Genomic DNA, 14,245 nt, shown 5'->3' with positions numbered 1-14,245 from the left:
TTGGCTTGGTCATGTCGTGAGAATGGATGATGGCCGGATCCCAAAGGATCTCCTCTATGGAGAACTCGTGCAAGGAAAGCGCCCTACAGGTAGACCACAGCTGCGATACAAGGACATCTGCAAGAGGGATCTGAAGGCCTTAGGGATGGACCTCAACAAGTGGGAAACCCTGGCCTCTGAGCGGCCCGCTTGGAGGCAGGCTGTGCAGCATGGCCTTTCCCAGTTTGAAGAGACACTTTGCCAACAGTCTGAGGCAAAGAGGCAAAGAAGGAAGGCCCATAGCCAGGGAGACAGACCAGGGACAGACTGCACTTGCTCCCGGTGTGGAAGGGATTGTCACTCCCGGATTGGCCTTTTCAGCCACAATAGACGCTGTGCCAGAACCACCTTTCAGAGCGCGATACCATAGTCTTTCGAGACTGAAGGTTGCCAATACAAAAAGGGGCAGCAAAGGAAAGACCAGCCTTGCTTTGTGCAAGGCCTTTTATAGGCATTGAGCTATTGCAAGACCTTCATTCGTTCATATAAGTTCATCTTTAATATATTCATTTATGTAAACTTATGTAAATTTATTCAAATTTTAAATGTAAATTAATTCTTTCCCCCCCCCCAGTCCCCGACACAGTGTCAGAGAGATGATTTGGCCCTCCTGCCAAAAACTTTGGATACCCCTGCTGTAGACTGTCCAGGCCTAGTGCTGGACTACCTCAGAGCCTAACCTAGTATTTAGTAAACTTTCTGCTTGCTACATTTCAGTGACTAGCTCCTCAGTCTCCCAGCTCAAGTCACTGAGCCCAAAGACCCTGTCTAGATTGTGGTCCTTCTGACACTGAACTGAAGAATGTCACATGGTGCTGTAAAGGATCTTCCTCATTATCTGTTGAAGAATGGTAAGAATGATAAAATAACAACTATATTCTTGTCTTCCTTATTCATTAGAATTGTTCACTGGTCCTTTCAGAAGAAATGGATTTTCCTGTTCATTGGTAAAGAGAAATGTATTACACAAAAATTTGTCCTACAGTCTTCTGCTAATGTTATGTCAGAAACTCCTTGGTAAAAATGTGAGTCAGAATGGTATTAGCTGAACTGATAATTGTCTCTTACCTTGCCTTGTTGTATTTTGATGGTTACAGTCTTTGGTCATTGACAATAAACACGAAGAGGATGCATTTAAATTTATTTCAATTGTTAATTCAACCTGTTCCGGGTAGTGCTTTTAAAAACACAAGTCAGATCCACACATGGGAAAGATCAACTGAAAACAGAGACCCAGTGAAATGACGAATGACACAACTGTATAATTTGGTGATGAAAGGAAAACAGAGATGCAGGTGAAGGTGAACAAAAGCTTACTCAAGTGCTCAAAAATCAAAAGGGGAGTTCAAACTAGGCCTAACTAAATTAGCTAAATTTAGCTAAATTAGTGCACACCCATGTACGGACCAATCCTATGGAGCCTTTACATCAGTGGATCTTGTATCCTGACATAGAGGCTGCAGGAACGTTGGAGAGGGAAGGGTGCCAAGGAGAAAGGAAACAGGAAAGAAAATGGGGAAAGTTAATAGGGGAAAAGGTGGGAGTATTTCTATCAGGGATCTCAAAACATAATGCTCCGCAGGCCAGATATGACCCACGGAAGCTCTTTATCTGTCCCTCATGATAAATTGGCTGTCCCAGCACTGCCCTTTCAGCAGTGCTGCTTCTGCCAAGGCTCTGGAAGGGAGAGGCAGACGGAGGCCTCAGAAGGCAAGGAATAGACCAAGAGGGGTGAGAGAGGGAGATGCTGCTGGGAGAACCCAATTATCATGTGGGCCACCCTTTCAACTGTGCACTTCTGGTGAGGTGTCACTTCTCAGAGCATCTCTAAGCTGCTGAGCTGCAGAGGGACACCTTAGCCATGCTGTTGAAAGGGTGGCCTGCTTGATAATTGGGCTCTCCCATGTCTTGAAAATATGATCAAGATTTACATATTTTATCTTTCTTGATATCTGTGTATATGTTTGTTTACAATCCCAGTTGAACCATCAGATTCTAGTGGTTCTAAATCACATGGATTGTGATGTCATTATCCCCCGAGAAAGCCTGTTTTTAAATAGAAAGGCATAACCATTTCTACTAGGGCAGTTGCAGTGCACGTTTCCATTTCCATGGAGAGAAGTGAATGAATTAAGGACTAATTCTCATTTGCATGTGCACCATGGTGACCGCACCATAAAGTGATGACATGAATGGCTGAAAGAACCTTCACAGATCAAACATTGCAATCAGGAGTTCTTGCAAATGTCATGCTGCCTCAGATACGACACTTTCCAAAGGAGTCACTTCACACAGTCAGCTGTGAATGTTGTATTCCTTTTGATAGATATAGAGAAAGGAGTGCGTATATGGAAGATGGAGTAGCCCCATGGATTCCACCCCATGTCAAGAATGGGGTACAAGACTTCATGTTAATTCCAAGCACTCCTGATTTTATTCACAAGGGTTTTCTGCCTGCTTCGGTATAAATGTATGATGGAGTGATGGATGCTCCATACTAACAATCAGCAAGAAACTCATTTCACATATTCTCTCTTAAACATTACAACTAAATAACCCCCTGGGTGTGAGAAATATGTTGGCTGGACTACAACTTCACCTAGGTCTGATGCTCAGATCTAGTGAAGATATTCTAAAATCCTCCTCCAGAGCAGCCTAGCCTGTGAGCCCTGGCCACTTTCCCCTTAAGGGGTGGGCATGGGGGGAAGGCAGCGATCTGATCCCCAGGATCACATTGCTAAGGGGGCTGCAGGAACTGGCATTTACTTCCCAGCCCCTGCAGCAGCCTCCTGGGGGTGCAGGGAGCCCTGCGCAAGGGTCTGCAGGGCTCCCCAGCTCTTGAAAAGTGAAAGCACAGTGATTGCGCTCCACTTCTTGGTTTGCAGAAGTTTCCCCTGGGGGCTGGGGATAAGAATAGGCCCTCAGTTTGGCTGTACTTGTCGTAAGAGGCGACTAAACAGCCACCGGGTAGATGGGACTCGTCAGCTTGGGAAGGCAGCTCATCTGAGAGAAGGAAAACTCTGATCCCAAACCGCCACTGCCTTGTGGCTACATCCAGTTATGGAAAAGGCTTCAGGAGTCAACCTGGAGGCAAAATCCGGAGCCAGAGTCCCTGAGGCAGTTCATGGCTGAACACAGTCACGTTCTGGCAACTCCTGCGACGCTGCTGGAACCAACCGTATTGGCCTCTGCCTTTCCATTGGACCATTTCAGCGACGTGGAGAGGGGGGATTTGCTGCATGGGAAACAGTCTATCCTCCATATCTACTTTACCCAGGCTTCGTGCACTGGAGAGGACACTCTGTTCCAGAACCACCATTCAGAGCACGATACCATAGTCTTCTGAGACTGAAGGATGCCAAGAAGAATATAGTGACTGAATCATAGAAAGACACCAAGCCATACAAGCCAGCATCACTTCTGGCTAGGGATTCACATGAAAGGTGCAGTGTGTTCACACCAATTGCCACTGGGAAGCACTTCCTGTCAGTAAGCAAAGTATCACTGTGTGAAGGATTTTGTGAACTGTCCCATAAACACCACACCCCATTACGTCCTCAGGTTTTTATTTTGGAAAAAAAGGCAAAAGCAAAGTGATTAGGTTTTGGAAGGACAGAACCAAGAAACCCACTGCGTGTATTATCAAGTTGGAAGCAGAATCCATTCTGTAGAAGAGGCATAAATCACACTTAGCCACAACACGTTGAGTCTTTCTTCATTATAACTGAACATAAGAACATAAGAAGAGCCCTGCTGGATCAGGACTGGGGCCCAACTAGTCCAGCTTCCTGCATCTCACAGGCCCACCAGATGCCTCAGGAAGCACACACAAGACCACAAGATCTTGCTGCCACCTCCCTGCATCTAGCAATCTATTTACGCTCTCACCGCCCCCAGTGAAGACACCAGATTGCAATTGGGTTTAACTTGTGCTACTTTATAACTCTTGGGTAAAATGACACCATTTTACTTAAGTTATATTTTATGGAGTCAAGACAAACATGGAGGAGAATGCTTTCATTACAGAACTTTCCATTGGGTGGGGCAGTCATGTCTAGGAAGTTACATTCTCTGAGGACTGTCTTAATAGGGGTTTATGCAGCTGGCTCTCCCTCCATGTGAGTCCCCATTCATTTCCACAGTCCTCCAATACCATGTAGATGCCAACATACCACTGGTGTTAAATGAATATTTTGTAGCAGTAGTGGTAACCTTCCCTCCACGGTAAATGAGCAGTGTCAATTTACAGCAGGTGAAACTGTATCCTTTTCAGTAAATCATCACCCTGAGCCTACAGCTAAGACAGATGTACAGCGGCCAAATGTCACTGATGGGATCTCATTAATAAAATCAATGAAATGCCATGGAAGAGATTTTTCATGGTTAAGTTGCACACCAAAAGTATGAAAGGCATGAAAGCTAGACGTCTGGCATTTGTGACTTCATATCAAAATACATGGTAGATGTGGACGACAGAGACGTACTTGGCATATACAAAATCTGATTGGGAATGCATGATAAGGAGTCATTCAAATGCCCTCTAGATGCCTTGGTAATCCTTACCAAGCCTTGCATCAGAAATTGGCTGACTTGGGCACTAGCTGCAGGTCCATGCCCATCAAAGGGTCACAGCAGAGCCTGAAGGCTCCCTGCCTAATGCTGATACTTTCTGCTGACTGACCACCTTTTAATTTCTTTTATTCAATTGCAGGGTGTGTGACATGTTTGAATACACATGTAAATGGACTGGTTGTCTGCCAGTTGCAGCTTATTCCTTCTCCTCCGTGCAGGTTTAGGCCTGGATTCATTAACGTATTTTTGATTAGAATTAGACTGTGAGTGGGTGGAGTAGCTTGTAAATGATTGAGTAAAATGATTCTCTTGTTGTCCTACTACTTAGAAGGCTATATAAGTAAGAATTGGACAGCTGATGCACATCCCTTTGTTTCATACTACATGTTGATCAGTGCTTCAGATATCTGACTCTTCACATGTATGCAAACACATACATTATGTGTCATTTGTGGAAGTATCTCACCAGGGCCAATCACATGCATCAGAATTCTCACAGATGTGGCATTGGTTCTTTGGGAAAAACCCATATGATTGGTCCCACACACATGCAGTTATTCAATTGGCATGCAGTCCCGAGGCACATAGAAACTCCGCACAGAAAAATGTCTCCCATGCATATGAGGGCGGTACCTGAAGGACACCAAGTTTTATCTGTGTTTCATTGCCTGGAACAATAGTGGGACGTGATGGAATGACTAACTGGGCCCTGGAGAAACCTAGACTTTTCATTTCAAGTCTTCTAATTTCCTGATTCTGTGCAGAAAAAAGATTGCAGATGGAGCCCATCCTCGTCATATTCATCTGAGCAGAGCATCCTATTGTTCCTCTTCAGCTGTGTGGATGATTGCTTTGTATTCAAAACAGAAGACTTGCCTGTCTCATTTCAACATTACAAATTATTTAAATAGTTTGGAGCGACAAGAAAATGCATGCATTTAATCATTGGATATGAAAGCGGGCACATAATTGACTTGATTTGATCCAATCCATGGAAACACTGACACATGAGGGTGTCAAAAATATGTAGGATGCATACCTTTGTGTGTGCTTAACCTAATTTGGGATTTATGGAATATGCCATCTGCGAGATTATGAGAGCTTGCACGTACATTTTGGTGCATGTTTTTTGAGCATTATGTAAGATTTCAGATGCACACCGAAGAGACTGAAAATGAAAACAGCTAAAAGAGCCTAATGCTCCAGCTGTAAAGAAACCAGTATCCTCTTTTTATTTCTTATTAATCCTACAGCATTAAATATGCAGAACATACAAGAGCTAAAGAACTGATAGCTTAACTTGCACCCGCACTGAAGCTCTTAGGAAAATCAAAAGAGATGTTGACATATTAATCTAGTTTCCCTCCTGTTGTCAGAGGTTTGTTGTTTTTAATTTCTCTGAAATGCAGCTTGTCACATATATTTTTGCCAGCCTCTCTGATATGATGTTCCTCTGATAGTTGGATTCAAAACATAATTGATGGCACCGTATTACTGAGCATATCCATGCGAGGATATTAAAACTGTCTAAGGTCTGGTTTATATAATCAGCAGAATCAAATTACAGACCTTTTCTTGGCCTGTATCACTTCAGGCTGAAAGTGGAGAATTTGGGGGGGGGGGGAAGTGAGTGGATTAATTGTCAAAATGCTTTCTTCTCTGCATAGAATATTCCCAGCTACCATTATATGTGAGGAGAAGAGGGAGCTGACCATATTCATCATTACCAAAGATTCTGAAAGAGAACCCATCGTAAGTGATGTGACTGGATGTTCAAATTGTAGTTGCCGTGTCAAATGACAAGAGCACAAGGGAAAACTGAGATTGGCTAGCAAGTGACCCTGGCTCTAGCATGAGGCCAACATTTTTGGACTAAGGCTAGACTTTGGACTCAGGATAGATGTGCACACAAACTCATTTTCCATAATGTGTGTCCAACTGGAAGTGACTTTCATTGGTTATAAGCAGCACTCCAGTAGCTGGAGTGACCCTGGTTGGCGTTGGGATCAAGATGAATGGGAAGAGGGTAGTTCACTCTTCTGCTGTGCACTATTTTGACACTGAAAATGGCCTCCTTGAAGGGGCAATTTGCCATCAAAGTGGCTATTTCTACAAATTGTGACTTTGGGAACAAATCACTGCTTCATTGGGGGGATTTTCAGCTTTAAAATAGCACTCAGGAAGAGTGAACTTTGCCCTTCCCATGTGTCCTTGTCCAGGTTGCTTCCTCCTCACACAGCTGTTTTATATAAATAAGGTCGCAATCCTAACCAACTTTCCAGCACTGACATAGCTGTGCCAGTGTGGTGTGCATTGCATCCTGTAGTGGGAAAGTAGTCATGGGGGCCTACTCAAGCTAAGGGCATGTTTGTTACCTTGGGGGCTGCACTGCGGCTAAGTCCATGCTGGAAAGTTGGTTAGGATTGCGCCCTAAAAGTCACTTCTGGTTGAAAACATACCTGTATATTATGTGTTTGTGTGAACACTTAGTTGAATCTTTCAGGTTGCCAGTCACTTGGATTTGCTCCATGAGAACTCTGAAGAGATAGGGATGCCATGGTTCCCATCATCTTCATTCCAGTTGTCTGGGCCCATAAAACATACAGTTTCTGTCATCTTGAATGTGTCTACTTATGGGCAGTTCACCCCCAGCAGTATCTAAGAGAGAAAACAAAACAAAAAACAACAGCCATAGTATTAGTTTTTTTTCTGTGTGGATACAAAAGTAAGCAGTACTTGAAGGGGCTTTCTTACATTTGATATAACAAATTGCATTTGCTATAAAATTTGATAACTAGTGACTGTAACGTTCATAAAATATGGTACATATCTGCAGGAGTTGATTTTGTGAGAGATTCTGAGTCTCCCAGATGTTGAAAAATAGGCTGATGGCCCTATCCTCACTGTCAACTCTAAGTGAATCGAAATTTGACTCCATGAATCCTGAATTCAAATATGCATATAGATTGCAGTGGCTTTTTGATGTAATCATGGTGGTGATGGTAAAGCCTCTAGACCAGCATTTCCCAAGCTATGGGTTGCAACCCACTCCATTGGCCCCTATACACCCCAAAATGCCCTGTGGAAGCAACCGGAAGCAACTTCTGGTTTGTGTCCACAACTTCTGGTTTGCTTACACAAGGCATTCTGGGGCCCATAGAGACCAATGGGTGGATCTCTGTGGGTGACCCAGTGGGTGAGAGTGGGTCTTCAGGCACAGTGCAACCTGGAGGTAGCCTCCGGAGGCTCTGAGTAGTGGTCTGTGGTGCGATAAAGAGCACTGCATTGCAACCCACCTTTTTTGGTGCTAAAAAGTTTGGGAACTGCTGCTCTCTAGATCATTGAGAATCTGTTGCATAACGGCAGATGTATTACAGCCTAATCCTAAACTGCCTGGTGCCTAGAGGAGCAGTGGCTCCAATATGGCTGCCACTGCATCCTCTGGGCGCTGCAGCAACTGCCAGAGTCTCCTCAGGGGAAAGCATTTGTCCTCTCTCTACCTTGGAATGCCTCCGCTCCACCTCAACAAATCTTACCGCCACCTGGAGCTGTTCCTTTGCTCCAGGCAGCATCCATCCAGTGCTAGGCTCAGTGCCGACTGGTGATGGGCGGGCACCAGCAGTCCCTACACAGAAGGTGCCATTAACGTGCTTTACAGCACGTTTACAACACCCAGCACTGGCTGTACGCTTGTACCGCCAGTGCTAAAGAGCTCAGGATTGGGCTACATTTGTCACACATTTCTGTACGTGTCCTTTCTCTAATTTCTGGAGTGCTAAAGTATGGGAACAAAGACTATTCCTCTAGAAGCTTTAGAACAAACAATGTGAATGAAATAGTTGAGCTGGCCTTCAAAATATCAGCGGGGAAAAATCAAGGAGAAACCATTTCAACTATTGTTTATTTCATGTGCTTATATTGGCATCCCTTTCACTAGAAAGCAATTATCCTCTCACTTGAAAATATATTGTATGGCTCTTCCTCCCACGTTATCTCTGTGGAGCAAAATGGCAGAGCTTTACTTTAAACCATCATCAAGAGCATTAGCTTTATACGTATTCTAAGAACTAGGGGCATATATGTGTCTATAGACAGATAGATAGACACAGTAGAATCTAAGTAGGTTTATTGTCTCAGAGTCATACAGATGGCCTCTCTAGCATTCTGGCAGGCAGTACAGAGAATTTGACACATGCCAGGTAAAGACAGACATGTGGTAAAATGTCTGAACAAGTGGTAACCTGTATCTCTTCTTTCAGTCATTGATAGATAGGGGCAGGAAAATTGGGGTTGCACTGAATGTGCACTCATTTCAATATTCCACATAGGAATGCTCAAAATGGTATGTTTCTATAAAGAGAAATGCAGTAATAGATATACATGCCTTTATCCTCTGGCCCATCCTATTAGGCACTGTAAATACCACTGTGGCACTGTAAAGGGCACACTGCTGTTGTGCGTGTTGGAGCAACCAGCACAAATGGCTGGTGACTCCATGCACCTGCCACAGACAGTCCCAGCTCATGCCAGTGCAGGTTAGTTCTGGCAGGAGCATCAGAGGAAGGTTTGGGGCAAGGATCAGAGAAGACAAGGGGCAGTTGGGGGGGCTGGAAGGGGTGGATATCAGTGGCAGTGCATACCAGGATGCTAGCTCCTGGTTTCCTAGTCTGACATACTCCCTGCCATCTCCTGGACTTCCTCTAGCAAAAGAGCTGGTGTAGGTCCAAGGAGACCCATTGATAGTCAGGTGGCCTATGGAGAGGTAAATCTTTTTATTTACCACATCTGAACTGTCTGATCACTCCCCCCCCTCCCACCACTGCATGCTGTGTGCGCTCCATCGGCATGTCTGCACGGTGGAAGATGGTGTGGGATAGTATTGGGTTCCTAATTGTATTTGTATTTACCAGTGCTGTTCAGCATTTCTTTGTTTTCGCTTGCTTCTTCTGCACATAGTTTTTTTTTTCTCTTTTCACTCACTGACCTTAGTCTCATTTCTCCTCACCAATGGTGGTGCCAGGGTCAACCAAATTTCTGTGCCCATGAAAAGGCTCACTTGATTGGGCAGATCCCTTGAACCTCCTAGCTCTGTTCAGCCATTGCAGATCCCTCCCCATTTGCTGATGGGGATGGTGGGATGTACTACAAGTAAGCTGTGGGGGACAGTACAGGCTTTTTCCAAGGCCCTCCAACAATCTGGCACTGGTCCTCACTGCTATATGTAAAGGGAGGAAGGCCTGCAGGGCAGGAGACACTACTGATTGCTCTTCCTTTAAAAGCGGACCATGCCTCTTGCACTTCTCAGGGATCCATAATCTTCTGCTGTAGGAAAAAGAGGGAGAAAGTGTGTGTGTTATAAGCCAAATAGCCACCTTTTAGGTAAGGAGCTAAGAAGGCAAGATACTAGATAAATAAAATCTGACTGTGAAGACCGATGTGCAATTGTTTATGGGCATCAATGATGACCCATTGATCAGCTGTAGTATCATATCATATTGATATCAGGTGCTGATGTCACAGAGATTGCTACAATCAATCAGACTAAACCACAGTGAGGGCAAATGAAGCGGAGAGGAAAGAAGAAAAAAAAATGGGCTAAAATAAGCAACCAGAGAATTGAACAATGAGTGGAACCATGGATTTTAGTGGACTCATCAACATTTCTAGAGCAGGTTCAGGATCTACTGGAGTCCAGTAGGTCCTGGACCAACCCTGTAAACAAATGAAGACCTCTGGTAGAGGGTGTGTGTGTTCTTGCCTTCTGCTTCAGAGGCCTTGGGACAAGTGAGATGGGGGTCTAGCATGCCAAAGGCTGTGCTAGATATCTCCCTTACAGCCTTCTGAGCAGGAATTTTATCTCTCATAGGGGGAACATGACTTTTCTTTTGAGCCCCTTTTGGGGAACAAAGTTTCTTTTGGTCCTCTTCCCTTCTCCAATGGATCATAATTCCTACAAATTATGATATATAAAGCCATGCAGGTTTACAGACAATGTGAATGCTAGTCTTCACAAAGCATATGCAAATATTTTCCAAGATACCAGGAAATTTCCTGTTCCTCTCCTTTGGTTCCTGGGTCCCCTTTTTGACCATGGCCCAGATACGATGTTGCCCCTTGCGCCCCCCTCTCATGGGCCCTGGTGAGATCGAAAAATGTAGGATCCCAGGAAATTTTGGGGCTCCCTGCTTTAGCTCCTGGGCCCCCTTTTTGACATTGGGCCAAGATACCATTTACTCCCTGCATCCCCCGTCTCATGGACTCTGCTTCTGAGCCTGTGATATAGCTTACTGCATTACAAATCACTGTATCTTTGAACAAAAGGTCTGAAATGAGAGGGTGGTAAAAACACTAGCCCTCAATTGGAGGGGAATCAGGATTTAGGGTGGGGTCTAGCACACTCCTTGAAGTGTTCCATATCCCAGGACAGAAAGTCTGCACAGCAGCAATAAGTGGATAAAACACTGCCCCCTGCTGTATTGGGGGTTATCAGACATTCACAGAGTGACTGAGCCTCACCAGGTTTCTTTGAGCATGCCTGGAGTGAACTGCACAGGTCATAGCTTCTAAGATCCATTCAGAATTTTGAGATAGCAAAATGCTTTCCTTCTCTCCACCAGCTGGAATATGGTGGTTACACTCACCCATAATATATTCACAAGGTGGGTGAAGATTGCCAAAAAACAGGAGGTGCTTTTTGATACTCATGAAAACGAACACAAAATGAGGTATGTGTGGTACATCCCTTATTAAATTATTCAGGCACATGTTAAAATTGGATTCAGGATATACTTAGTTCAAGACAGTCTTTTTAAAGAAAATGGGAATTCGTAAATGCAAAGCACTGCAATGTGTGCATACTCATATGCTGCGCAGCTCAAAATAGGGGCCGCTACCAAGCATAACACCAACTCACAGACGCAATAGAGTGCAATGTGGAAGGAAATCCCCATGCACAACATTGAATTAGAAGGAGGGGGCAGTGGCAGTGGCAGCCATGAATATATCAATTTACTATTATTTATTAAGAGAATGCAAGATATGCCTTGACTACTATATACGAGACGCCTGCATTGGCTCGGTCATGTCGTGAGAATGGATGATGGGCGGATCCCAAAGGATCTCCTCTATGGAGAACTCGTACAAGGAAAGTGCCCTGCAGGTAGACCACAGCTGCGATACAAGGACATCTGCAAGAGGGATCTAAAGGCCTTAGGAATGGACCTCAACAAGTGGGAAACCCTGGCCTCTGAGCGGCCCGCTTGGAGGCAGGCTGTGCAGCATGGCCTTTCCCAGTTTGAAGAGAACTTGGTCAACAGTCTGAGGCAAAGAGGCAAAGAAGGAAGGCCCATAGCCAGGGAGACAGACCAGGGACAGACTGCACTTGCTCCCGGTGTGGAAGGGATTGTCACTCCCGAATCGGCCTTTTCAGCCACACTAGATGCTGTTCCAGAACCACCATTCAGAGCGCGATACCATAGTTTTTCAAGACTGAAGGTTGCCAACAACAACAACTGTATACGTGCATAACGGTATTTCAGGTGACCAAGTTAAAATCTTTTATTACTTCACTAGCGCAATAAAGATGTGACCAGGTGCTTGGTGAATCATAGCTCCTCTGATTCATTTTATTTTGAGCACCATTGCATCACTGAGTAAACGTATGGAGTTATCAATAACTGTTAGCATAAAGGCTGGACAAGCAGGTTGGGAAAAAATGGCAATGACTACAATACAGAGCAGCCATTTTCAACCACTGTGCCGTGACACACTGGTGTGCCACAAATGGTCTGCAGGTGTGCCGTGAGAGTTTGGGGGAGGGTCATTTGTTAATAGGGCCAATGGGAATGTGAGCTCCCCATCAATAGCCCAGTGTGCCTTGTCAATTGTAAAAAAACTGATGGTTTGCCTTGACCATTTTAGTACCTTGTCAGTGTGCCGTGAAACAAAAAAGTTTGAAAATCATTGATATAGAGCAAAATAAAGATTTATAATGGAATCTAAACATTGGTCAGGACCATCATAGTTCCAAATTTGATGCAACTATATTGTTAAAAACATTCCTAAATCTAGGTTTTCTGCTTGTAATTTGTACATTATATTTTGGTCTATGTTTCTGTGGATTTATTTCACAATGCATGATGGTAAAAGCAAAATACTGAAAAGCTGTATTACGGAGATATATAAAAGAGCAAAATCTTGTAGAAAGTATTCTACTGTGCAACTGAGAGCCCTTAAATGGGGAAAATTTAAACTCTGGGCAAATCTCCTTCCCTGGATGTTTGCTGAAATTAGATCCTGGTTATCCTCTGCTAACAAGAGAAGACTTTTTAAAGGATCATGATAGACAGGATGTGTGTTGTCGAAGTGGAATGAGAGGGACCCCCAAGGAGGTGCTATGAATTTCTGTGCGTTCTTAGAAAACACGCACGACTACTTCCAGGACACCGATTATTCCATTTTGTAAACATGTGTAAGAACAAATACGAGCTACTCCCCTCTGGATCCAAGTAAATTAGAAAAAGCAATATATTCTAAAACAATTTCAAAGAAGATTGTTTCTTGGAACCTGAAGGAAATGCATTGCCACTATCCAGCCAGCCTCAAGGAAGGAAGAGTTGGCATACATTTATCAAGAAAATAGCTACAAAAAAGGAGGATTTTTTTTTCACTGTGGAAGGACTGATGATGGCATTACATGCTCAAGTAACAGAGCCACAACTGTAATGTGAAAACAGAAGGCATAGAAGAATGCTGGAAATGCCATCAAAATGGCAAGGAATCTGGACATGTGATTAGAACAGTGATTCTCAACCTTTTTAATCTCACGGCACACTGAGAAGGCACTAAAATTGTCAAGGCACACCATCAGTTTATTAAACAATTTTTTTGACCACACCGCCAGCTGGAGGGTCATACCCCCCAGTGGCATTACTAATATATGACCCCCCCCCCCCAAAAAAAAAAAACTCCCATGGCATACCTGCAGACCATTTGCAGCACACCAGTGTGCCACGGCACAGGGGTTGAAAATCACTGGCTTCGAACCACCTCAGTTCTGACAAAAGCCAGAGAGCAAACATGCACGTGGCTCTGTGGGATCGCATGGCTAAGCTCCACCCCAGCTGATGATACACACTAGCCCTGCCTCACCGTCCCCACATTTGCAGTGCAATGCACTGCAGAAAATATGCAGAAAATAAATCAGAAAGCCATTATTCAATGGTATTTTGACCACTTTCATTCAATAAGACTTAGAGCCACAGAACAGCAATTTCACTGACTAGAGCAGCTGGCTTCTATCACTCAGCACATGTTTCTAGCCAAATTTCCACTGTGTTCCCAGTATTAGAGCTGTATCCTCTATACCGGAGGGATAACATTGCTCCCAAACAATAATTTCTGAATAAGAGTGACACCGCTGCTGAGTTATAACACAGAAGGCCTATCAGAAATTAGGAAGCATGAATCAATAAGAGCAGGGTTTTTTCCCCCTTAAGAGAAACAATAACCCCATTTCCTAGAAAGTGGTAAATAGTTCCTTATCTCGATTCATCTGTTTTCTAGCCAGGCCTTATCTCTTTCCCAGATTTGGAAACTTTCTATAGGGCAGTAATTCCCACACTGTGTGTCAAGA

Source organism: Tiliqua scincoides, chromosome 3, assembly GCF_035046505.1.
Source record: "Tiliqua scincoides isolate rTilSci1 chromosome 3, rTilSci1.hap2, whole genome shotgun sequence".
Taxonomy (NCBI): Eukaryota; Metazoa; Chordata; class Lepidosauria; order Squamata; family Scincidae; genus Tiliqua; species Tiliqua scincoides.
The sequence above is the reverse complement of the archived record's forward strand: the minus strand, read 5'-3'. Positions refer to the sequence as shown.